Raw genomic sequence first — 26,313 nt, 5'->3', positions numbered from 1 at the left:
GATTGTTGTTCATACAGTATGTTAAATACAGATAATCTTGATGATGTAGTGAGCATAAGAAAAGGAAGGAAAAACTAAAAATACTAGCCTTAGTCTAGGGGAGAGTTAGTGGGTATTGATGGGACAGTGTGAAATAGGCAGCAGTGAGTTGGTAAGTAATGTGCGATAAGATATAATGCATCTGTGGGAGCTTTAAAGAAGAGGTTGGATAGTGGGTAGGGGAAAAGTGTTAGAATATGTCAGCCAGATTCTAGATAGTTACATGTCTAGGAGATGTTTAGGTGGAAATAAGCTGTTTTTTGAAGATGGTTTTGTTAAATTCTACCCTGATTTGCAGTGGTAGGGAGTTCCAAGCCTTGGTAATGTTGCTAGAATACAAGGAGTCACCAGAGCTGTAATAGCTTTTGGAGATTGCGATTAGTGCCTTGTTAGTGGATCAAAGCTCTCGGTTATTGGAGTAGATGGTGATCAGGTCCTGTAAGGCTGGAGTTTTGTCAGGTTGGTACATTATTTGGTGAGCTAGAAGGAGTTGGTTTGGAGCTAAGGTGTTTGGGAGTTCCAGCCAGGAAAGCTGTTTTAGGTTTTGGCAGTGATGGGTGCAGTAGGAGTTTGTGGTGAATTTTGCTATTTTGTTGTAGCATATTGATAGCTTGTTTAATTTGCTCTTGATTAGATTAACTAGGACAGGAGAAGCATACAGTAGGGTAGAGAGAAGATGGGTATGCGCTAGGGTAACTTTACTGTTGCTGGTTAGCAGGTTTTCACATCTGTAAAGAGTATCTATATTTTTGTTGACTTTGGTTATTGTATGAGCTATACGTTTGTCAAATTTCATATTGTCATCAATATTGACCCCCTAGTAATTTGGTTTTTGTGAAGGGTATGATAGGGGTATTATCTAATGCAGAAAGGGAGAACATGGAACTAGGTAGTTCTGCTTTGGAAGGATGGAAGAGCACAAGTTGGACCTTTTTAGGATTTAGTATTAGCTGGGAGTTTATTAGCCAGGTTTCAATGGATGTAAAGGATTCTTGGGTCTTGATGTGAAGTTGTTGGAGGGTGGGTGCAGAGCAGATTAAGGTGGAGTCATCAGTGTATTGAACCAGGTTTGTTGGACAGTGGCTTTGTGAATATTATTTGTAAATATAGTGAAAAGTAAGGGGTCCTAGGATTGATCCTTGGGGTACTCAGAGTTTTAAAGGAAGTAGGGGGAAGAGAGTTTTTGCACTGAACAGCCTGTTGACAATGGGAGAGGTAGTCTTGAAACCATAATAGAATGGGGGTAGTTAGCTTTAATTATGAGAGAGTGATGTTAGAAGTTTTGTATGGGAGACCGTATCAAACACCTTTGATAAGTCAAGGAAAACTGCAGACACTAGCTGGCTGTTGTATTGCATATTTACTAGGTTACTAAACTGGATGAGTGCAGTGGTAGTGCTATGGTTGGGGCAGAATCCATGTTGAGTTTCAGCAAGAAGATTGTTGGAGAGGAGATGTATTAGGATCTGGGTGTGGATACATTTTTCCAGTATTTTAGCCAGTGGGGAAAGTATACTGTAGCTATAAGGTGGTAGTTTGTTAGGTCAGTGTAGGTGCCCCCTTTGTGCATTGCTATAAAGTAGGAGATTTTTAAGAAAAGTGGCACCTTTTGTTCTGAAATTGATCTGTTAATGATTGTAGTGATTGGGTAGAAAATGGCTTTAGTGGCTATTTGTAGGAATTTGGCATGTAGTTTGTCTACTGCTAGGGCGGTGGGTTTAGGTTTGGTTAGATGTCTATAAATGGTGTAAGTTAGTACAGGTTGAAGGATGAAGGAGTTGGCATTATTTAATGGGTTGTACAGTATAGTGGGAGTTGAGGAGGGTGGTTCTGTTGACAGCTTTAGTACAGACTTGGTACAGAACTCATTGAATTGGGTGGCTGTGTTTATAGAGGTGGTGTCTCTGTTTGGATGAGGAGTTGATGATTTACCTGGTTGGAGAATATGGTTTACAGCAGCCCAGAACTTTTGTGGGTTGGTATTGTGCTTGGTTTGAATTTCACTATAGTATTTTGCTTATCTAGTCTGATTTGTTTTTTTACAGTGTTTCTCAGTTCTAAGAATGTTTGCCTATTAGGAGCAGTTTTGTTTTTACACCAGGTATCCCATGCTTTATGCCTTTGTTTCATAAGTTGCCTAGTGCTCTTGGTAAGCCAATGGCCATATGGGTCTACTTCACGATGTCGAAAGCCGACAATATCAAAACTGATATTGTCGGCACCACAACATCGAAAGCGCAGAACATCGTGCAGGTAAATAGAAATTTCTGTAGGGGGAGATTTCCGTTTACCTCAATGTAGTGTGGTCTCAGAGTTGGAATATTTAAGTAGGGGGGTGTGGGGGGTGCAGGGGGGCTTGCCCCCCTGCCTATGCTAGTTAGTTTCTATTTTTGTTTGCTTTTTGTTTTTTAAGTGTTATTCAATGTTTTACTACTTCGATCACTAGAGGTCGACCTTTAGTGATTCGATGTAGTAAGATTTTGATAACGTGATATAGATGTGGGCATAGATGGTTTTAGTGCGGATCTGTCTTGTTGGGGCAAGTTCATTGAGAATGCCTAAAAAGATAGTTTTTAAATACTCAACTGCTTCATCTAAAGAAGTGTTAAAAGGGGGGACCAGTTAGAGTGTTTAAGGGCTGTATTAAGGTCATCAGCCCTGAAGTTTTTAGTGTACCTGATGTGTTTAAGAGAGCTAGTTCTAGTGAGTTTAGTTTGGTCTCTAATGAAGAAGGTTGGGAGGGGGGTCGCTTAAAGTGTCTGGTAGTGTACCAAAATTCTGAGTGGAAGATGGGAGATTAGTGAGAATCCAGTCTAGTGTTGATTCTTTTTTTGAGGTTTTGTCTACCTTAGTAGGGGTTTGTATAAGCTGTGAGAAGCCATAAAAGTTAATATGATTTGAGTGGTGGGCTGAGTTAAGTGAGGTCCAATCAATATAATGGTTTCACGGGGAAGGTTTCTGATGCCCAGTGGACTAGAGATTCTAGCGTTTTGATGTTATCTCCTGAAGGGATATATGATTCTAAGATATTTAGCTATTTTTGTGTATTTAGTCTTACCTTAGCAAGTAGGATCTCTGCATTATTAAATGCAGGGGTTTCTGTGTTAAATAGTTCAACACTGATTTTGTTCTGAAACAGGAGAGTGACTTTGCCTTCTCATTTAGCTGTACGGTCTTATTCATAGTATGCTATAACCAGGGGGACGTATTTCTTCATTTTTAATGTGTAGTTTGAGCCATGTTTCTGTGAGGAAGATGATGTCAGGTAATTATAATCCTATGGTTGCATAGAGCTCAGTGGTTTTGTTAAGGGCACTTATGTTATGATTTATTATTAGAATATTGGATATTTTCTTAAGTAGGCTTGTATTGGTTCTAGAATGATTTTGGTGATTTGTTGTACTTGTTATTGGACCTGGGTTGGGGATGATATAACTACTGCATAGCAGGTGAGAGGCAATGAATACCTTTACAAAACTTTTCCTGATATTCCACTATAGGTCTTCCCTTTATAAAATCAAACTTTATAGAATTATTCCCACGTTGCAATACACAATGTTCAAAACATTTCACAATAATTCACATAAGACTTATTGGACAATAATTATATTTTATTTGTCTCCTCCCTTAAAATTTGGGACAACATTTGATTTCTACCAATCACTGGACACTTGGCTTTTCCTCAACATTGTGTTAAATATATTAACCAGTGGAAGAGCTATTTTAGAGAATGATCACTTAACTACGTGACCAGGAGTTAAATCATGTGTAATAAAATGTGATTTCTTAACTTTTCTCAAATAACTTATGGATACTCCACTTGTCAGAGCTTCTCAAACTAATAAATTAGTCACAGATTATTTGTGACATCAAATGTTTGACAGTTACCAGTTTTGTATTGTGGAATATGAAAAAAGAAACTGTATGTAAATTCTCAATATTAACATATTTAAAATGTTTTTTTTATCAGTTATATTAGTTAATTCTAATACTACTGCTTAATGTTAATGTGATACACGTGCTTTTTACCTAAAATGTCTAATCATTTTTTTTTGTCTATCAAGATTTTCTGGTAGCATGTCCTTTCTTATTAGTCCAGTATATCTTTTCCAAATGAGAATTGCAAATATTTTTGATCTTTATCCATCAACACTATTCCTGATAGTTAAATTATCATCTTCCTACTCAGCTATATTTATATCTTCTTCTCTGGTCTCCAAATCTGTCTTATGTGCATTAAAATAAAAATGTAGTGCATGAATGGTTATTTTTCACATTATTTCAAATAATATACTACTATGGGCAGTGTTTCCAAGAGGTATTGTTACTAATAAATTAAGAACTAACCTGCCACAGTTCACCAATATTAAATCTAAGTATTAACTTCACATGTTGGAGTATCCATCAGTTGAATAAATGAGCTCTCATTTAACATATTCAGGACCTTAAGATTCCAAATGTGTATTATGAACACCAAATGTCAAATTAATATCGGGATAATTAAAATCCCCCATAACTATTTTGGGTTGTCTATCCAATCATTCTTCTAATGTCTGCAAGAATACTTGATGCAATCAATTAGTCTTATTTAGGCTTCGTTACACTACCAAAACCATACTGTCTCCCATACAGCCTCCCAAAAGGTTGATATTTTCCAGATTTATGCATACCTTTCAGATAACTAACTATAGATCAATGACCAAAATGAATGAGTTGTTCCTGAAAAATCAAAAACTGTCTTTCCTCTTATTAAAAAATTACACAGCTCTTTCACCCTATTGCTGAATTATTTACTACAGCAAAAGCTGTTGAAAAACTGGGGAGTACATATGCTCTACAGTGAGTAAAACAACATCAGAATACAGTAGAGAGGTAGTTATACAATTTTAGAAAGAAAGATTTTAAACTATATAGACAATATAGACAAGTATCATACCATAGCAATCTTTTTTTTACAAATACTACAGCACCTTCCATTTAACATAGAGGAGAAGGTAAAGACAGTTTTTAATGCAATGTACATAAATTGAATTAAATACAACTTTTTTCTACAAAATGACATATACACTAGTACCCACTCACTAAACATATATGTTATTTCCTTTTAATTGCATTTTTAGACTTACCAGTATAGAAGGCAGGGCATGGCATACATTTTGCCAAGTAGAGTATTGTCTCCAGTCGGCAACTGAACTTACCACAGATGTTCATACCCCTATTTTTTCCATTATGTCACCTTCATAGCTGGTTTCACTATAAGGGCACTGATGGCAACATCCACATTTTATTGTAGCCCATGAGTCACTTTGTCTGTAAACAATTGGTTACGCTAATAACTGTTTTATGTCAGCTTGTTCCTAAAGGTGAATGAAGGGAAATCAGGAAGAGTTTGATTAACTCCCTCATCACAATGTAAGATGGCACAATTTCTCCACACTACTTTTTGGATGTCTTTAGAGCCCAATGAGCAATGCAAAATTATACTGGTGTTGCCAAATATGTTCTCTTTGATTTGTCTTGTCTTCAACTTATTTTCACGGTCATACCTAACAATACTTGTCTCTGTCTGCCCACACATCCTTCTAAAGATTATCAAGAAGAGTTTCATGATACCCTCTTTCCAAAAACATAGATGTGAGGGTCTCAAACTGTATTAAACAGTTGTCAGATGTCAGGCAAAAAATCCTGATAAGTTGGCTTTTCACAATATCCTCCTTTTGATGAAAAGAGTGACTGCTGGTTTATAACAAAAAAGAATTAACAAACGTAGGCTTCCTCTACATCTGTGTGCCCATACCACCATACTGGTCTTCCTGATTTATTTGTCCAAGTAGGGGATTTTAGCTGGGTCAACATGGTGGGTAAATTCTAAAAAAAGTGGAACTAGACTGCAATTTATCCATAAAAGTATCTGGTTGTGTCTCTGTACCTGATCAAAGCATCAGTAAATTATTCAAATAGTGAAAATACACCACTTTTTTTTTTAATAAAGGGAGATTGAACAAAGTCATAAGTTCCCACCTCAGCAAGATGATGTTTACAAAAGTGGGGGCACATGCAGCCCCCATAGCTATGCCTTTCAACTGTTTGTAAAATTCCCTATCAAAGATCAAAAGGTTGTTGTTTAATACAACGTCCATGAAATCACAAACCAGTGTGGTGTCTGAAAGTATAAGATAACTGTATTGTGTCACCATTTCACCAAAACATAACAGACCTAAGTCATGTGGAATCACAGTATATAAACTCTGGATGTCACAAGTAACAAGAACAAATTTACTCCATGGTCCAATTTTCCAATGTTTATCTAAAAGATCTCAGAAATCACAGACAATGTGTGCAAAACTTTGAACAAGGTGTTTTAACTTGCAGTCTATTAGCTTAAAAAATGGCTCAGTCACTGAATGGCTGGCAGCAACAATAGGATGCAAATGTGGATCTAGCACATTTGAGGCAATCTTCAGGATGCCAAAATCTTTGCGATTGTGGGATTTTTCACTAAAAGATAATCATACAGTCAAATAACAGCAGTTCATGCTAGAACATTTTGATTGCCTTGTAAGCAACAGTAATCTCATTTATAGAGACCATACAATACACCTCTTACTTATTCAACAATCTAAATTCGACTCGTGTAGTCCATCTAATCCATATAATCGCCCTCCCTTATCAGGTTTCATGCACCTAATTTTCTTATTGTTAATGATACTGTTTGGAATATCCCTGTCAGCCTTGGAAAGATAAAATTTCTTCCTGTTCATTCCTTTGAATAGTTTTCGAATTTCTTTCTTACATGACATTTCAGAAATTTGTATGACAGGGTGCAGTGAGGAGTAAACCAAACTCCTCCTCTTAAATTCATTCACAGAGGAGTCCAATTCTCCAAACAGTACATGAACATTAAATTTACATGTAAAATGTTTTATAGGTTCATAGGTGGGTACTAGGCTAATGGTCCTGGAGCCTTTACAAGCCTAGCCCATAGGATTACCCTGGCATCATGCCAACCGACTTTAGTTCCCACTGCCTTTGTCGAGTAAAGCCACTGGTGTGATCTCTGGTGTGAATTTTCTATTTCCCATCCACTCAAGATTTCTCTTGAAGAGGGCCAGAGTGAGGTGCTCTGCTTGACATGTATGGGAAGTATATTCCATAGCATGGGCAGCCTCTGGGTTATGAACCTGTCCCACCGGCATGTTCTGTTGATTGTGGTAATGAGGTTGAGGTCTCCGGAGCATGTGGTGTGGAGGGATTGGGATTTCTTTAGCTGTAGCATTTCTAACAGAGCTGGGTCAGACATGGCTTTGTAAGTCAAGCAGAGATTGCCTCTAAATGGGTGATATGAGACAGAGAATAGTTGGAGTTTTTTGATTCTGTCCATATAGGTAATTGTTTAAGGCCTATGATCCTCTTTGTGACATACTTTTGTGGCCTCTCCAGTTGTTGCAGGTGTTTAGTGAGATACATGCCAAATGGGGCATTTTACTCAATGATTGGCCTAATGAGGGAAGAGTAGAGGGAGACAATGACCTCTTTTGTCCTGGATGCAAAACCCTTAGTAATGAGATGTGCCACATAGGACTTTCTAACCACAGTGGCAATGTGGTGGTCAAAAGAGAGGTTGCTGTCAGCCTGTGTTCCCAGATCCTCTTATAACGCCTTCTGTGTTCAGTGGACTACCATCAATGTGGTAATTTATGGGAACTGGGTTTTTCCCAAAGGGGATGGCAACACATTTTTTGGCATTGAGCTTAAGTCTATGGTTCTGACACAAGTCGTTGGTCTCAATGAAGCCTTTCTGTAGGCTGTCAACATCACTTGGAGAGTTAATAATAGCTCTCAACTTGCAATAATCTGTGAATATCATCAGCCAGAGTGCCTTCGTGTTGGCCTGGACTTTAGAGAAATAGATACCAAATAGTAGAGGACCCAGGACTGAACCCTGTGGGACTCCACTCATGACTGGTCAGCAGTCTGACATGGAGTCAGCTACTTTTACACTGTGGGTTCTACCTGCAAGCCAGTTTGCAGCCCACCTAGTGATATAGGGGTTGATGCCTAGCTTAGTGAGTTTTTCTATGATTCCTGAGTGGAGAATGGTATCAAATGCCTTGGCCAGATCAAGGTAGCCTGTATGAATCCCCTTGCCTTCATCCACAGCTCTGGTGACTGACTGAAAAAAGTTGACCAAGTTGAGCAGGCATGATCTACCCTTCACAAAACAAAACTGTGTGGGATCCAGAGTTTGGAGATACCCCATATCCTTGTTTATTAGGTACATGATGATGTTTTCCATAGCTTTGCATATCAGACTCATCGGGCTAATGGGGCAATAGTTCCCAGGGTCTGTAGTCACTCTTCCTTTGGGGAGAGGGATGACTGTAGCAGTGTGCCATTTGGTAGGGACAAATCCTGAGGTAAAGCTGTGATTGAACAGGGTAACCAGGTGAGGTGCCAGTTCACTCTGTAGTTAATGTAGAACACAGCCATGGATATTGCCAGGTCCCATAGAAGCTGTATTCTTGGCCTTAGTGCTAATTTAACCTGTGCAGAAGCAATACTGGGTGCCTGGAAATCTACTGGTATTGTGACTGGTCCTTTGGGGGGAGGGGTAAAGCTGGTTCTGAATCTGTCGGCCAGTATACTGGCAACATCTGTTGGCTCCATACAGGAGGCACCATAGTGCAGTAGCTCAGAGCAAATCTTGGTATACTATGGAGATTCTTTACATAACTATAGAAGGCCTTGTGGTTGTCTACTATCTGCTGCAATTCTGTTTTCATAGCTAGCTTTAGATGATTTGATGATGGATCTCAACTTTTTTTGATGCTGATAAGGGAGTTTTTCCAGTCTTGGGACTTCACCTTATTCTGCATCAGTTACCTCCTCCTGTTTTAGATTTTTTTATGGCAAGGAACCACCAGAGTGGCTTCCTTGTTTTGAAGAAGAACATCTTGGTTCTATTGGGTATGGTGAGATGCATGCATTTGTGTATGTGTTCATGCAATGCACTGGCATATGACTTGGCAGTCATGCAACTATTCTCCATTTGCATGGGTTCTGTGAAGTTAGCCACCTCTGTTTTAGGAGCCCAAAGTTAGCTTTGGAGAAGTTTTTCATGGTAGTTACCTTTGGGGAGGTTGGAAGGGTTGTGGATTTCCAAGGTGATTAGTTTGTGGTTGGATCTAACTAGGGAGGGAGTTGACTATTGGTGTAGAGCAATGGTCACCCATGATAGTAATGACCAGGTCAAGGATGTTGTTACCTCTAGTGGCGGTAAGAACGAGTTGGTCCAGGGCATTTGAATTAATGAATTCCAGGAAATGTTGGGCAAGTGTATTGGTACATGAGTAGTTTTCCCTAGTTAATGGAGGGGTAGTTGAAGTCACCCAGTATGAGAACATTAGGTTGCACCCTAATATTCTCCAGGGTGCTTATGAATGTGGAGTGAGTCTTGGGACATGGTTGGGGACCTATAGCAGGCTACGGCCTGAATTGCTGTCTTACCCAATGTTAGCTGCATATGTGAAGTATCTCAGACACGTTATGTTGGGCTACCAGTCTGAAGGTGTACGCATCCTTTATGAATATGGAAACACTACCACCTTTGGAGCTTTCGACCAAGTTCTGGGGTCGAAAGGTGTGGAATGAGTTATAGCCTGGTAGTGCAGGGGTGCTTTCTGCTGCCTTGAGCCAGGTCTCCGTTACAGCACAGATGTACATATTAAGGAGTGCTTCCAGCGAGTGCATTTTGAGATTTAGACTTCTAACATTGAGTAGCATGGCCCTCGGATTGCATTTGTTTGTAACTGTTACTGTGGTAATTTTGTCTTTGGAACACTGCCTAAAAAGACACTATAGGGGTGGCAAAAGCCTTGACCAGTATCCAGAAGCCCAAGGATGACAGATGCAGGCCATCTCTGGGAAAGCATCGAGGTCTGTCAATCATGTCATCCCAGGCAGACAGATACTGGATAGATGTACTGCATGCAAGGCATTTAACAGACTGAGCTACTGAGTCAAAAGTCATCACTTCCAAGTCTTGAACCCAGGATCCTGTGCACTACAATCACAGTAATGGACTTCTGCCCACCATGTTGGCCCGGGATGCTGGTATAAAATTAAATCATTTAAGGAAAAGGTTGAAACCAAAGAAAGATGTAATATTCACCGTACATGTACATGGATGTGAAGGAAAAAAGCTGTCGATGTTTATTGTTTGTTGGGTAACCCCGGTTCCTCTTGTTACAAGGACCCCTTTACCTCGTGGAGTAGGAATTCCCTAGTCATTGTAAGGGTTGATGTTACTATCCTCTCCGACTTTCTCAGATCTACCTCCTGTAAAGGGACTTTGTTTGCTGTTATGAAGTTTATCCTTGTAGCTTTCCCAGTTATTCAACATGGCTCAACCAGTGTAGGGTAACTTGGGATACACAGCTGTATTATGATATTCAGTGCTGTCTCTAAGCAGCTTCTTGTCCTTGCTGTTCTTAATATGCCCCAATTTGTTGTTAATCTGTTGAAATACTAGGATAAAATTGGATTTTTATTTATGAAAGTCAAGATCTGCTGTAACAGACTCTACTAATTTTGCAATCCCCTCTTCATACTGCACATACATCTCTAGTTTTCCTTAATTAATAATTTGATAAGATTAAGGCCTGTACAACCAAAAAGTTCCAGTAACTCAAGATGAAACTGAGTTTTCTTCAACCGCCTGGGGGTGTTCCCATACCTGAAGTCCTTTAGGAACATGCTGTCTCTTCAAACTTTCATTCAAGAAATAATTGTCTAAGTGCAGAAACTTAAACTTGTACAATGATTTATCTAAAGCTGAAATTTGTTCTTGTAAGCTAAGATAATTGCCTCTAATAGATTTTATGTACTCACTTTGTTTGCATTTCTACTTTATCCAAACATTTAAACACTTGAGATGTGGATGAAAAATCTTGTGAGCCTGCTGTTGTGCATTATGCTGGTCATTCACTGCAATAGCTGGTCCCAATGACTGTTGAATAGTCTTCCACAAAATTAATTGCCACATTTGTAACATTACCATGCTTAAATTGAGACAAAGCATGTGTTAACTGTTGAATAAGTGAAGTCAGATTACCTTCAGGATCAGATGGGCTGAAAGTGGGATCATCATGAAACAATTACTGTGTGTCAAAGGATGACAGTACTCAACTGTGAATTGCAGTGGTTTTACCAATAAAGGATTATTTCGTTCTATAACAACTATGAATTGGAGAGGTTTCTACCACAGTTGGATTAATTTGCTGTGGTCTTCGGCTTCCTGGTCAGCTGTTTGTTCTTTGCTTGGATTTCTGTTCCAGTTCCAGATTCTTTTCATTTTTTTGTGGATGAGTACAAGAAAATAAATAAATGTAAAACTGAGGATTCTGGCATTAAATGTAATTAGCATAAAGAATGTAAAAGGAAGAATAGGACTATTAGAATAGTGCACAGCACTTGATATGGACATGTTTATTTTAAGGTATACAAGAACATTAACAGAAGAGGAGGGATTACAAACAAATGTTATGGTGGAGGTGAGATTATTTGGAATACAAAGAAATAAACATGTTCAGATATAGGAATATTATGTAAGAAATTAGTAGAAATTTTAGATATTACATTGGTAATAATAATAGACTTGTGATGGAAATGTCATGTTTATATAATTATATCAGTTTACACATAAGCAACAAAGAAAAAAAGAAAGGGTATGTTGAAGAAAATTTTAGATTATGTTAGTGTGACTATGGATGTAATATTAGTGGGTGACTAACTGTGATTTAAGAAAAAGGAAAAAAGGGGTGGTGATGTAGGAATAATGTCTGAGGGGATTAAATGTGAAAAGTTATATATGTGGGACAATAAACAGTGAACATGCAAAAGAAGTAATCTAAAAACAGAGAAAGATTATTTTATTATTTTTGAGAATTTGAAGATAACACAAAGGGAAAATGTACAGGATTTTCAGATTATTTCACTATTTTGGATAGAGATACAAGAAAGAAAGAAATGAATGAATACATAAAAATAGGTAAAGGTACTAAGAAAGTGAATAGAAGAATTAGATAAAGAAAGTGTAGAAATGACGTAGATAATTGTGGAAATATCATGTAGGAATGAATGAATTCTACAAGAACTGGATGTTATGGTGGACATGATTCAAAGATAATTATTAAATATGTTACTTGGAATGGCAATACATAAAAGGAAAAGAGGTAAAGAAAAATATAAAAAAGTAATGCGGCATTCACAGATGTAATAAGAAACAAAAAGGAATTCTATGATAGTGAGAACAAAATATTCAAGATGACTCAAGAAAGATTAAAAGGCATTTGTTTAACCAAAGATATTTTCTACAAGGGAAAAAATGAAGAAGATGTGCATTATTTGAGTAGTATAGTAAAATAAAATATAAGGTGATAACAGAAATGAGAATGAGAAATTGTTAAAAGTCAACAAAAAAATAATTAAGGTAGTAAAAGAATGCATAAAAAAGACATTTAAAGAAAGTAAGATAAAAAGGAAACAAAAGTGCAAAGTTAAAAAAAGACTAGCAGAACAGGATAATAAAGAAATAGAAACAATTATAATGGCGGAAATAAATAATACATTAGGATTAGTGAATCTAGAATCAGCAAAAGGACCAGATGGGATAGAATACCATATGTAGAGATATGTTAGATGGGCAGATGAAGTACTTTGTGGAAGTATTAAGTGAATGGTTAGAGGAAAGTTTTAGCCAAAAGGAAATGTGTTGGATTTATGAAGTTTATATAAAAAAAAGGAGAAAAAGAAGATACAAAATTGGAGAGTGACAGTACTAAATAATACTGATTACATGATTTTTGTGAAAATGCAATCAAGATAGGAAAACAAATTTAAAATAATAGTAGAAGATACAATATTTGGCAGAAAAAGAAAGGGAAGTTAAGAATTAATGATAGTAAAAGAAATAGTGGACAACATAATGAATAGGAAAACAGAAGTTAAAGTCATGGCAGATGACTAGAATAAGGCATTTGACAAGATACAACATGACATATTATGAGACAATGAAAGGATATAATAAAATTGAGATGATACAAAAGATATCTATTATAGAGTATGAAGAAAATAAAGGTTTTAGTGAATGGGTGGTTAAGTCGAGAAATAGACATTAAAAACTGGTATAAGGCAGTGATGTCCAGTAATTAGTACTGTATTCACATGAGTCAAACAGTTGCTAGTAAAATAAGTACAGCATTAAATGTAGCAGAATTTAAGACTATAGAAGGAATGAGAATACTAATTTTTTTTTCATATGCAGATGGCATAGTATTAGTGACAAGAAAACAAAGAAAGAATGAAAGAATGAATACTCGGGGGCTATACGTATGAGCCGAAACAAATATATAAGAGTAGAGGATTAGGAGAATATTGCAAGATAGAGAATATTCAATTTAACATTAAGGAGACAAAATATTAGGTATAACATTTGACAATGCAATAGTAAGAAAAAAAAAAAAACAGAAAGATGATAAAGTAAAAAATATATGTCTGTATTGGAGAACTTATACACTGTCACACAAAAAGAAGGTGTGTTTAGCAATCTCTGTTACTGGGAAAAATAGCATTTGTTGCAAATGTTTTTATGATCTCCACAACATGTGAAAGAGAAATAATGGTAACAGTGTTTTCATTTACATAGGGTTTCAGGTTGAGACTGCGGTGGTGGTGCTGCAGTAGCATTGTCGCCTCACAGTAAGACGTTGTCCTGTTCGATTCTCAGCTAGAGCATCTTCTGTGTGGAGACTTGCGTGAATGGGCATACCTTCATTGAAGGTTGTGGTCAAAGCTGGCAATTCGGCACATAAAAATCTACTGCTAATCATTAGTGGACTGGAGTTCCACTGTGGCGACCCCTAACTGGGAAAAGCTGAAAGACACAACAACAACAAGGGTTCCAGGTTGAACCCAGTAAAAAGAGGAACATTATACGGTAAGGAAAAAGAATGGCTGAGCCTAATAAATCCAGTGGCATATGCAGCATAATTAAATCTACATAAAGTGCTGAGATGGATAAAAGAGCACCATTAATACGTGTAATAAAAGAAAAATAGGGAAAATATGGTGCATGATAGTAAATTTAAAATAGGGAAAATAGGTATACAGGGAGAAATTAAAGGGTATCAGGAAAAAATACTATGGAAAGTGAAGATAAGGAGATAGACGAAAATAAGAAATTATTGTATTTAAACATAATGAACACATATTATTGTGTTTATCCATTGAAAAATGACATAGGAAAAATTAAAGCATTAAAAGTGAGAAAAGAATGATGTAAAAAATGTGCACAATGTAGAGATTTTTTATGGAGATTATCAATAAAAATGCCAGTAAAAGCAAATGTGCTGTATGAAAAATAGAAAAAAAAAGACTAATTTTTATGGAGAGGATGGGACAGCAGAATATGCCTTTTTAAACTGTAAAAGGGTTTAAAAATTATGGGAAAAGTTATGTGAAGAAAATTACTTGGAAGGAAAATATAAATGTGGACATGGAACACGGGTATTACAAAGGTAAGTGAAGGGAATATGTAAAGAAAATTGATTGAATATTTTATAATATATGTACAATAAGGAATGAAACACTGAATGAGGCAAAATGTAATAGAAAATGTATATTGGCATAAATAATGCAAAATATAACATTGTAGCTGTGGATAAAGGGGTGGGGGTCTTAAAATGAATGTATATGAAGATACATGACTCTCTCCCTCGCTCCCTCTGTGTGTGTGTGTGTGTGTGTGTGTGTGTGTGTGTGTGTGTGTATATAAATACATATATATATATATATATATATTATATACATACATACACGTACACACACAGTTTTGTAAATAATGGAAAAATGGTTGTAAAAGATTGTAAACAGTGGACAAGTAATGTAGATATTGTAGATAATGTATTTAATAAAGGATCCCTACTCTTTTCAATAGGTGCTATGAGATCTTTTACATCCACCTGAGCTACCACCTACTCAGGCAGATGGGGCACTGGTTTAAAATTTTCATTCAAAATATGACATACTAGAGAGTGCAGCACTCCCCTTATGATACACTGCAGTTTCAGCAATCCCCCTATCTGGTGTGGGAATAGAACACATAATCTTGTACTAGTATGTATAGGAAACCATGTAGGAAGAACAACATTCTACACAGCACTAGCATACAACCCAGGCACATTCCGAGGAATGTGGTTAAAAACCAAGTGCTCAGACTAATGAGACTGCATGAAACTAAGCTAGAAGAAGCTCTGGATGCTTTACGTATAGAACTGTTAAGAGTGTGGTTACAAAATAGGGGTCTCTGAAAAGGCTATTAATGAGATTAGATTTGCCACTGGGAATGAGATTAGACAGTATTTCTCTGACCCACCTGCACCAACAAGCTAAGGAGAAACATATACCTATAGGCAATGAAAACAGGGTAACTTTAACATATTCAAGTAACATTAATGTTATTTGTGATGTGGTGAAAAAGAACTGGCCAGTACCTATGAGAGACCCAAGTGTAGGTAATGTGGTTTGACTCCATCCATGATTCTCTTTTAAAAACAATAAAACCCTGAAGCAGTGTTTATGCTATAGACAGAACTATATAGACAGGGTACATTCTGAAAGGAGAGTTATGTATGCATGTAGATCGTGTAGTGCCTATAGGCATGCGTGGACGGTTACTTCTCTTATACATCCTAGAACTATGAGAAAGATTGAGTTTAGCTTTTATGCTGACTGCACAGATAAGAACATAGTTTATTGGGCACAGTGCATTGTATGTGAAGGGTTCTATACTGGGAAATTCAATTGAATGTTGAAAGAAAGAGTACTTGAGCATAATAATGATATACACAATAGGAAAGAAAGTAATGCATTAGCCAAAGTGATGGAAATAGATGATATCCATCGATTTAAGTTTTTCATGCTGCGTAAAGTTGGTACTAATATAAGAGGAGGTGATATAGCTAATGAAACAGAATACATTGAGTTAAGATGGATTTTTGACCTGATGGCTACTGTATACCCAGGTCTGAATAATGCTGTGTCTTTAAAACCTGCCCTGAAGAGGAGAGGAGAGGATTGCATCATTAATTGCACCATGTGACGTGACATCTCTTAATTGTATGGCTGGTTAGCTTTATATAAGGTTTTAAGTGTTTTAATATGTCTTATGGTCTGAAGATGTGGGTAAGCTATGAAAGCACTCACCAGTTTGTTTTGTGTACATTTATTATTATTAAAACTGTTTTTACTCAACTTCAGCCTTTTGGACACCCATTTCTGGAATAGTAGACAAGTTATCTGTGAGGGGAGTGGGAGTTCTGTCCAGTTTAGTTTAGTAGGTTATTCCCTATACGTATAAGGTAGATGAAAGATAGGTCAACTTTTCAGCTGACTTAGGTGGAGGACAAAGAGAAAAGACAGTCTCACACGAATGGTACTAAGAGACTGAATATTGGGAGATGTTGGAGGGAATGGCCCGAAGTTGACCTCATTAGATGCCTGAGCCGGAATGGTTAGTGGGCTGCTACTGTGTTCATGGAAGCACCTGCATACAAGGTTATTGATCTCTCCATGAGAATAGTATTATTACAAGAAATTAAGATTGGAAAATGAAGGGCTGCTACTTTCATTAAGAAGTGGACAAGAGACTGGTATTCAAGTTGCACTTCGTTCTCTAAGAGTGAAATGGCCACATTAATCCATAATAAACTGAGTTGGCAGTTATTGAAATAAGTTCAAGACTTACAGGATAGGTGGCTGGTTATTGTTCTTGCTTCCACAGAGGATAACATCCTAGTACGTACATTTCTATGAATCCAATAATGATGACACAGTGATGCTGAAGGAAATTATGAAGGGGATTGACCAGATCAAGGAAGGGTCATAAATACATTGCATTGAGGTTGACTAAGACTGTTAAGACCCTAAGACTGTTAAGACCGTAAATATGATAGGATACAGGAGGGTAGGAGCAGATGACTAAGAAATGAATAGTATGATCTTAGAGTTTGATTTCAGAGACAAACGAAGGGAGCATAATCCACAAAAAAGAATTATCCTTGTTATAGAGGCTCTGGCTGGGTGGCTAGTTGTCTTGAAATGTGGCTGCTGAATGGAAGTGTCACCTGTTAGAAATACAAAGATTCTGCCAGGGCATATTACAGATCAGAAGATAGTGCTGTTAAAACTAGATGTTTGGACACACATTAACACTTTAAAAATTAAAGAAATCTTGATCCATTACTTCTTCAGAAAAGCCCTTTTTTCAAATTTTGTAAAAAGTAGATTGAGACTTACAGGAAGGGATTAAGAAGAATTAGTAGGAGACAGAGCATAGCTGTGAGTTTTTCATACTGAAAAATAAAAAAAGTAATTCAGGCTTTCTAATGTAATCAAAGGTGTCAGTCTGAAATTAGGGAAGGAAGTAAAAACAGGATGTCAATAAGAAAGAAGCCATAAAGGAAAATAAATTTCAAGAGAAGACACTTATATGAAAAAAATTAGAGAGCTCAAGAGGGAGCTAAGAGCAGTCAGATACCATGTCAGACATGTAGGAACGAATGAAGTACTTTCAATGTGCCAGAGGGATTAGCTCACCCAAGTTTTTAACTTGGAAATTAACAAAACAGAGTAAGGATCTTAGAATAAATGTGCTGAAAAATGTTGTAGGGGAAATAACATCAGAACCAGGAGCAATGTACCACATACTGGTGGAGAATCTCTGTGTAGCTTCATAAAGACAGCATGTATACTGGATGAATCAATGTGAGGATTATATCTCTAAATTCCCAAAGCAAAAGATTGTTAAGGAGGATAGACGGACTGGATGGCATGTTTCTCCTGGAGAAATGACAAGGGCCAAGATGATGATGTTACCTACACCCCATAAAGATAAGTTGATAGCTATTCAGTTTTAATCTATTTCACTGTAAGAGGTAGATGTGAAGATATGTGCTGAGGCATTAGCACAAAGTTTAGAAAAGAGAATACTCTGGCTAGGTAGATAAAATAACCAAGACTTTATTAAAGGATGCAGGGGGTAGGTTTGACCATGTTCTGGTTATTATATTGATTGTTTAATGCTGGTAGGAGCTTTGATGCTTGATTTTAATACAGTATTCAATACTGTCCACTGGAATGTCTTCTCTGCAATTATGCAGGCATTTGGTTTTCCTGCATACCTCTCTTTACAGATTTTCACAGAATGTCCAGATTTTTGCCTCATATTTTTGGTCTTTCCTAATAACATTTCTTGTTTTCTGGCAAATCACTGAGAAGTAAAGTCATTAAATAGTCACATACATTTGACTTAAAAATTCCATATTGTTTAAAAATGAGTGCCAAAACAAATCAACTTTTAGTTTTAAAGAGCAATTTTTAAATCTGTACCTGTTTTTGGGCCTTTGTACTCCCAAATTTTGGGCTTCTCCAGGTTTTCTATGCTATGAGGTTGAGAGGTATGTTTTCCTGACAGTTTTATTCTGCAAGATTCTATATAGCAATCCCTTTGCACAGTTTTAGGTTAATGAAATTCTATCCTCTCCATTGCTCTATTCTAGGGTATACAGCAGGGATGCTTGCTGTCCCCACTGTTATTTATCTTAATGGCACATGCTACTGACAACCTGTTACACTTCTACATTCAGATACACATGCTACTGACAACCTGTTACACTTCTACATTCAGATAGAGATTTGAAGCAAATCAGATTGGGCAGCTATCTTTTCATTTGGTACACAGAGCACTGCATTTTATGTATTAGGGAATCCAACTAAGAATACTAATCCCCTACGTTATTAGTTTAATGAGTTAATGCAAATGACAAGTCCACACATTAATAGGAACAAGTCCTTACTCTTCCCTCACAAAGAGTACATTCAGAATTTGGTAAAAAAAAAAAAAATAAACAGGGGAGTTAAATTCAAAACACAATTAACTAGACTAGACTAGTGAAACAAAAACACTGGACAACTGGAACTCACTATCGATTTAATAATGAGCGCTTTCATCCAAAAATAATGCACTTTTTTAAAATCTTTTATCTGAAGAAATGTGCCCCATTTAAAGTCCCTACAAATCACCTAATGTAAAAAAGTTTAAATTTTAAACCAATCACTACGACCAACATGTTTTTACTAAATGGCAATTGTAAAATCTAATACCTGTACCAATATAAGTAAACTCAAATACTATTATACATGAAAAAATAAAAGTCTGATATATGCTATATAAATAAACTTAAGCAAATAATCTGAGACCTTAATACTAATTATTTTTCAAAGGCTCTCATTTTTAACAGACTAGTTATACTAATATCATTTAAATCATGGGAGGTCCTGCATTAAGATAAATTTGTCATCCAAAGCTCCCTTTGTTCTAATATTACAGACCATGTGCCACCTCTTTGGCTTTGTTCCACTTGCTCCAAAATAGAAACAAGTATGATCATGATATTTAGCTATATCTTTATATAACGCATTAGTAATGCTTTGCTTTTGCTGTTTGAATTTTCATTTCATCTTACCAATATAAAAATCAGAGGATTGGCTGCATAAATCATTATACACAATGCTTTTCTTATGGCGATTGAATTGGCCCTTGATCTTAAAGGTTTTGTCTTTCGCAGTGACACCATCAGCATGCATAATATGTTGGCACTGTATTGTGTATTGCTGTGGTCATATTAGGGCTGGAGGAGCTTACCCTGCCATTCAGGGGCTTACAGAATTACTGCTGAGCACACTTAATCCCTAATCCCTGCTCATCACAAAGTAAAGACTGCAGGACATGGAAATCCAGAAAATTAGAGGAACGGTATAAAACCCATAGTAGGAAGACACACAGAAAGGGCTGGATTACTCCATAAATTCTTACTTGTGGTGCAACAAAGTATTCAGCAAGGGTGGATGGCCTATCTGCTGTTCCAAATGGGTTAAGACAGACATATTATATGGGAAGCACTTCTCTGATGTATATCAAAGACAAATTATTACCTGATTTCATGAGTAAATTCCCTGCAACAGCTATATCCTGGTGGCAAAATCTACAGATGAAATGTATTCTGACCAGACACAGAAGTGAGGGAGTATACTATCAACAGACAAAGACTACTCAAACTCACAAGGAAGGTTTTAGAATCAAGAATTTATGTTACAGTGATTTAGACCCACCAGAGAAGGCTATTCAAACACCAAAAATTGAAATATCAACATTTTCTTCAGAAGAATTGAATGAGGGTCAGTGGCAGTAATGTTTAGCCCTAATGAACGAGCTAACCTGCAAGAAATCTCAACTTTCACATATGCCAAAATGGTGCATGTGTGGCAGAAAACATCCCACTATTACTGCATGAGGGAAGTGGTACAGAAGTAGAACTGTTGGCATTGCCAAAGTGATAGGGCAAACAACTTTCATTTGGTATGGGAATTCCCAGATGTGGGCCTATTTGAATACAGTTATAAATGAGATTCAAGGGGCAACTAGATATAAGATCCCTCAACCCAGCGCACCAAAGGGTCAGTTACACACTCTCATACCAAAGAGGCTGAATCTCTCTAAACCATTTATTTATTTATTTATTTAACATTTGTTTACCAGGAAAGTCCTACTTGGAACAAAGCCAGTTTTCAGCAGAGGCCTGGGGGAGAAACACTCCAGATGCATATATCCACTTCCCCATGCAGTAATAGCGGGATGTTTTCTGCCACATATGCACCACTTTGGCATATGTGAAAGTTGAGATTTCTTGCAGGTTAGCTCGTTCATTAGGGCTAAACATTACTGCCACCCCCAGCACAGAAAACCACAGTGAAAAACTTCTCAAAAGCGAACTTCACACTTCTCAAAACCAAAGTGGAATCCTTCAAGGCCCCAGGGCCAGTGGAAACTACGGCTCAAACTGCAGAATCCTATATAAATGCATTCTACGGACATCTCCAGGAATGCATGGATCATGCTATCCCAAACAAAATCAAGACCCAATCATCCAAAGGCAGGTGTCCAGTCTGGTGGACCCCAGCCATAAATAAACTGTACAACAGAAGGAGGAAGCTACTACATGATAGAGCAAAATCCCTAAAAGGGAAGCATCTCTGATCAGTACTAGCAAAAAATTACGATCTCTCATAAATCCTCCAAGGCCAGCTTCGAGAGAAAAATTGCACAGGACACTAAAGACAATCATAAGGCTTTTTTCAGTTATGTTAGGAACCTGGGATGCAACTCCCAGACTTGTTCTGAGTTGATTCTAAACGACAAAAAATACACTGAACCCACAGACATCGCCAATATCCTGGCAGACAGGTTCAGTGCAAACTTCTCCACCCCCTCCCCCCCAAAAGAGCAAGTATCTATCCCGGCAGACTGCAGCCTCCCAAACATCTCAGATGCTCAGGTGAAGGCCGTCCTCTCCAAAGAAAAAAACACTGCTTCCATGGGACCAAATGGTGTCCCAGGTTGCATCCTACATGAACTCCATGAAGAACTAATCCCTCAAGTAAAACTGCTGTACAATCTCAGCCTCACTACAGGATATGTGCCCAAAGAATGGCGTACAGCAACAGTGGTCCCACTCCACAAAGGTGGCACCTCTGCGGACCCTGGAAACTATCGCCCCACAAGCCTGACTAGCCTAGTATGCAAGGCTATGGAGTGGATCATCATGGAACTCATAAACAAAGACATTGGGGACCTACAGACACTAGATCCTACCCAATTTGGCTTCGTCAAGGGCAGATCCTGCCTTTTGAACCTGGTCGACTTCTTCAAAACAGTCATCAAGGCCATAGATGAAGGGAAGGTAGTCCACACAGCCTATCTGGACCTCGCAAAGGCATTTGACACAATACCCCACTCGGGCATCATAGATAAGATATCCAGCCTAAATATAAACCCCTATGTCACAAGATGGGTCGCAAACTGGCTCAAAGACAGAACCCACAGAGTCAGAGTTGCTGGAGCCATGTCAGACTCGAAACCGGTCACAAGTGGCATCCCACAAGGTTCTGTCCTGGGACCTCTCTTGTTCGGTATTTACTTTTCTGAGGTACAGGCCAACGTGGGAGGACTATGGCTCACCAAGTTCGCAGATGACTGCAAACTGGGCACCATAATAGACTCTCCAGCTGACACAAACATCCTTCAAAAAGGTCTCGCAGAGACAGATAACTGGTGCCAGAGCCATGGTATAAAGCTAAATGCCAAAAAGTGTATAGTCATACCCTTTAGCAAAAACAATGTGCCCACAAATTACCACATAGGTGGTAACCCATTAAGTACAGAGAAAGTAATTAGGGATCTGGGGACCCAAGTTGATAGCAATCTCTCCTTTGACAACCACATTGCCAAAGTGATTAGAAAGACCTTCTACATAGCCCACCTCATCATGAAAGGATTTACATCTAGATCAAGAGAGGTAATTGTCCGCCTTTATTCATGGCTCATGAGGCCCATCATAGAATACAATGCCGCGTTTGGGATGTACCTTACCCGACACCTGCAGCAATTAGAAAGACCCCAAAAGTACCTCACCAGGAGGATCAAGGGACTCAAACAGATGCCATATGCTGCTCGGTTAAAAAAACTCCAGCTCTACTCAGTTGCATACCGCCTACTTCGAGGCAATCTATGCCTGACATATAAAGCTATGTCCAACCCAGAATTAATGGACATGCTCCACCTCAGTAAATCTAAATCCCTTAGAGCCACACGCTCGAGGGACTTGAACCTCAGCACAGAAATAAATAGAACATGCTGGAGGGACAGATTCATAACCCAGAGGCTCCCTTCGCTCTGGAATAGAATTCCAATTCATGTTAGGCAGAGCACTTCACTGACTCTCTTCAAGAAGAATCTTGATGAGTGGATGGGGGATTGTAGGTTTGTCCCGGGGATTACTTCCGTGTCAGTATTAGACAGAGGCACAGTAAACTAAACTTTAAAAAGGGCACAGTATACTCAAATCAAGGGGTGGCGTAAGCCAAACACAATCGGGCTAGGCTTATAAATGCCCCAGGGCAGATAGCCTAGTATGAATCTATGAACCTATGAACCTATGTCTTTGTTACGTGGGAGGAAACCAGAGTACCTGGAGAAAACCCACATGATCGCAGGGAAGATATGCAGACTCCAAACAGAAAGCACTCCGGCCCAGATCTGTATCCCAGATGATTAGATAAAACATGTACAGGTAATGATTTAAAATTTTTGGAAGAACAATATGATTGAAATGAAAATTTGATAAGTGGCATCTCTCTCAACTGTCAAGATTTTATCAGAATGTCAAAATTTTAGCCTCAGATTTGTGATCTGTTCCTCATTAAATCTGTGTTTTTATTACAAATTACTGAAGATTGTAGTCATATAATAATGGCATACACTTTCAAACTTCATACCATTCAAAAAAATGCATGCTAAACAAAACCATTTCATTTTTAGCAACTTTAAGTTTATAAAAGCAAAGTTAATAAATGATACCCGATTTTGGCCCTTTGTCTCATCATTATTTTTGATTTTGTCCAGATTTCTTGCACTTAAAGGTTGAAAGGCATGGTCAGAGGCATGGTGTATTTTTCATTTACTAGACACAATTATCATTTAGGGAAAGGATAGGCTATACTTTTGATGTGGTAATTTTCTTTATTTTCAGAAGTCTTTAAATTGATATTGGGGATGTTGGATATTTTTACAGTTTGTTATTCCATGACGTTTAAGTGTTTTTCTTGAGTGAAATTTAACAATGATTTGCTATTCTAAGAAATATCTTGAAAAATTGGTATAACAGAAAAATCTACAATTCCTGTAAGACAACCATGCGATTTCTTCAGTATCCTCTTATTTCCAGAGTGCCACAGGGGGTCAAAACTTTGTCCTCTACTATTCTCTTTGTTTATATATTCACTCCCCTTTGACCCTTACCTCACAAATATGATAAGTCATATTGAAATAGTTGTGATAATATGCACTTTCTTCAACACTTTCACAGCATGTACAACTAATTTTCCAGTTATGATCTGCTTGCTAACTCTTTCAAAACTATAACCATGCTCTTTGGAATCCCATAAACATTCTTTGCAATAGCTGTTGTCTCTGCATTAGTGATTACCTCTGCATACCCATCATAGGTTCATAGGTTCATACTAGGCTATCTGCCCGAGGGCATTTACAAGCCTAGCCCATCGTTTTGTGGCTTACGCCACCCCTTTAGTATGGGGAACTATACCCATTATTTTGCTGTGCCTCTGTCGAGCAGTGACACTGAGGTAATCCCTGGGGTATATCTGCGATCTCCCATCCATTGGTCAAGATTTCTCTTGAACAAGGCCAGCGAGGTGCTCTGCCTCACATGTACCGGGATTTTGTTCCACAGCATAGGGAGTCTTTGGGTGATGAATCTATCCTCCAGCACGTCCTATTAATAGCCGTGTCGAGGTTTAAGTCTCCGCCTTGTGGCTCTGATGGATCTAGATTTTTTGAGGTGAAGCATATTCATCAAATCTGGGTTTGACATGGCCTTGTATGTTAGGCAAAGGTCACCTCTGAGCAAGCTGGCGACTGAATAGGGCTGGAGTTCTTTCAGTCGGGCAGCATAGGACAGATTTTGAGACCCTTTATCCTTTTGGTGAGGAACTTTGTGGCCTCTTAGCTGCTGCAAATATGATAAGTCATATTGAAATAGTTGTGATAATATGCACTTTCTTCAACACTTTCACAGCATGTACAACTAATTTTCCAGTTATGATCTGCCTTTGACAAACCTAACTCTTGGATCAAAACTATAAATCCTATGTCTTTGGAATCCCATAAACATTCTTTGCAATAGCTGTTGTCTCTGCATTAGTGATTACCTCTGCATACCCATCAATCATGGAGACTCATAAATCTCAGTGAGTTATTCTTGAACTTTTGCAAAACTTTAGACTTCATATTGACATTACCATAGGTAATGCAGTTTATCAATTCAAAATGTTATCATTCAGACTGACTATATTCTCTCCCTTGAAACTAGATACTCTGTCACAAAAAATTATACCGGTTCAGAAAATGCGATACAATTAAGAAGTACTGACTTGCTGACAAAAAAATAAAAAGAAAATAAGATTTATTATAAAATATGGTGCTTTTTCAATCTTGTGAAAAATAAGACTCAACAATGCAATAGCTATTAATTTCCAACAACTCCCTTCACCCTCAGCACTACTAAAAGGAGTTCTGAGAAATATCTCCTATTGTCCTGGTCCACTTCAATAAACACATAACACAGAATGACATTTGACGACCTTTATTAAACTTCCATAAACATAATTGTTAACCAATAATTATTAATTTCAACTGAAACATGACACAGGTGATAACATCCATGAAAGAATAGATAAAATAAATAACCATAAGGGCAGCATAGCCACTCACCCTTAAATAAGCACCGTCCCCCACTTGCTCACTTAGCCTCACAGTAACAAGGCAGCATTACAATGCTCACCTTCACTTTATTGAATTACACCACCAACCAAATAAGCAGCTCTTCTTGCTTATTACCGTATTCCCCCGAAAATAAGACCGGGTCTTATACTCTTTCCCTCACCGAAATACTCATTAGGGCTTATTATCAGGGGATGCCTTATTTACCTGCACCATGGAACAATCTACCTTTATTCATTTATTTATGTACAAAAATCAACATTTATTAATGAACACAAATCGACATTTATTCATGTACACAAATCAACATTTATTTTGTACTTTTCTGTTATTGGAAAACAGTTCTAAGTAACGTGTCAACAGTTTTTGTGAGAATTCTACATAAACAGTGCAACAAAAATTTAAACTTCAGAATATCTGCACCTTTGCTTTCACAGTTATTCAAATACAGCCATGTCATCTTCTTCTGGAACATTGTCATAAGTGTCCAACCCCGAATTTTGGCCTGAATTTCTTTCGACTCCATTTCCTGTAGAACCATTGGCCTCAATCTGTCATGCCTAGCAATAAAGCTTTCCTTAAATGAGCACTGCTTGTCCAAGTTGCCTGCTTGTAGTACATTGGCAACACAGCTGTCAGTGATTTTATCCCATAAATTTTTCACCCAAATCACGAGCTCTTTCAGGCTAAGCCTCACAAAGTTTCCATGCTGATTTCTCTCCATTTTATTTTCAGTGGAGTCATTGAGTTCCATGTGCAAATGCTCCTTGAATGGCTTGCTTATTGCAATATCAAGAGTC

The sequence above is a fragment of the Protopterus annectens genome, chromosome 17.part0 (assembly GCF_019279795.1).
Source record: "Protopterus annectens isolate FY-2018-M chromosome 17.part0, PAN1.0, whole genome shotgun sequence".
NCBI lineage: Eukaryota > Metazoa > Chordata > Ceratodontiformes > Protopteridae > Protopterus > Protopterus annectens.
Note: the sequence above shows the minus strand (reverse complement) of the source record.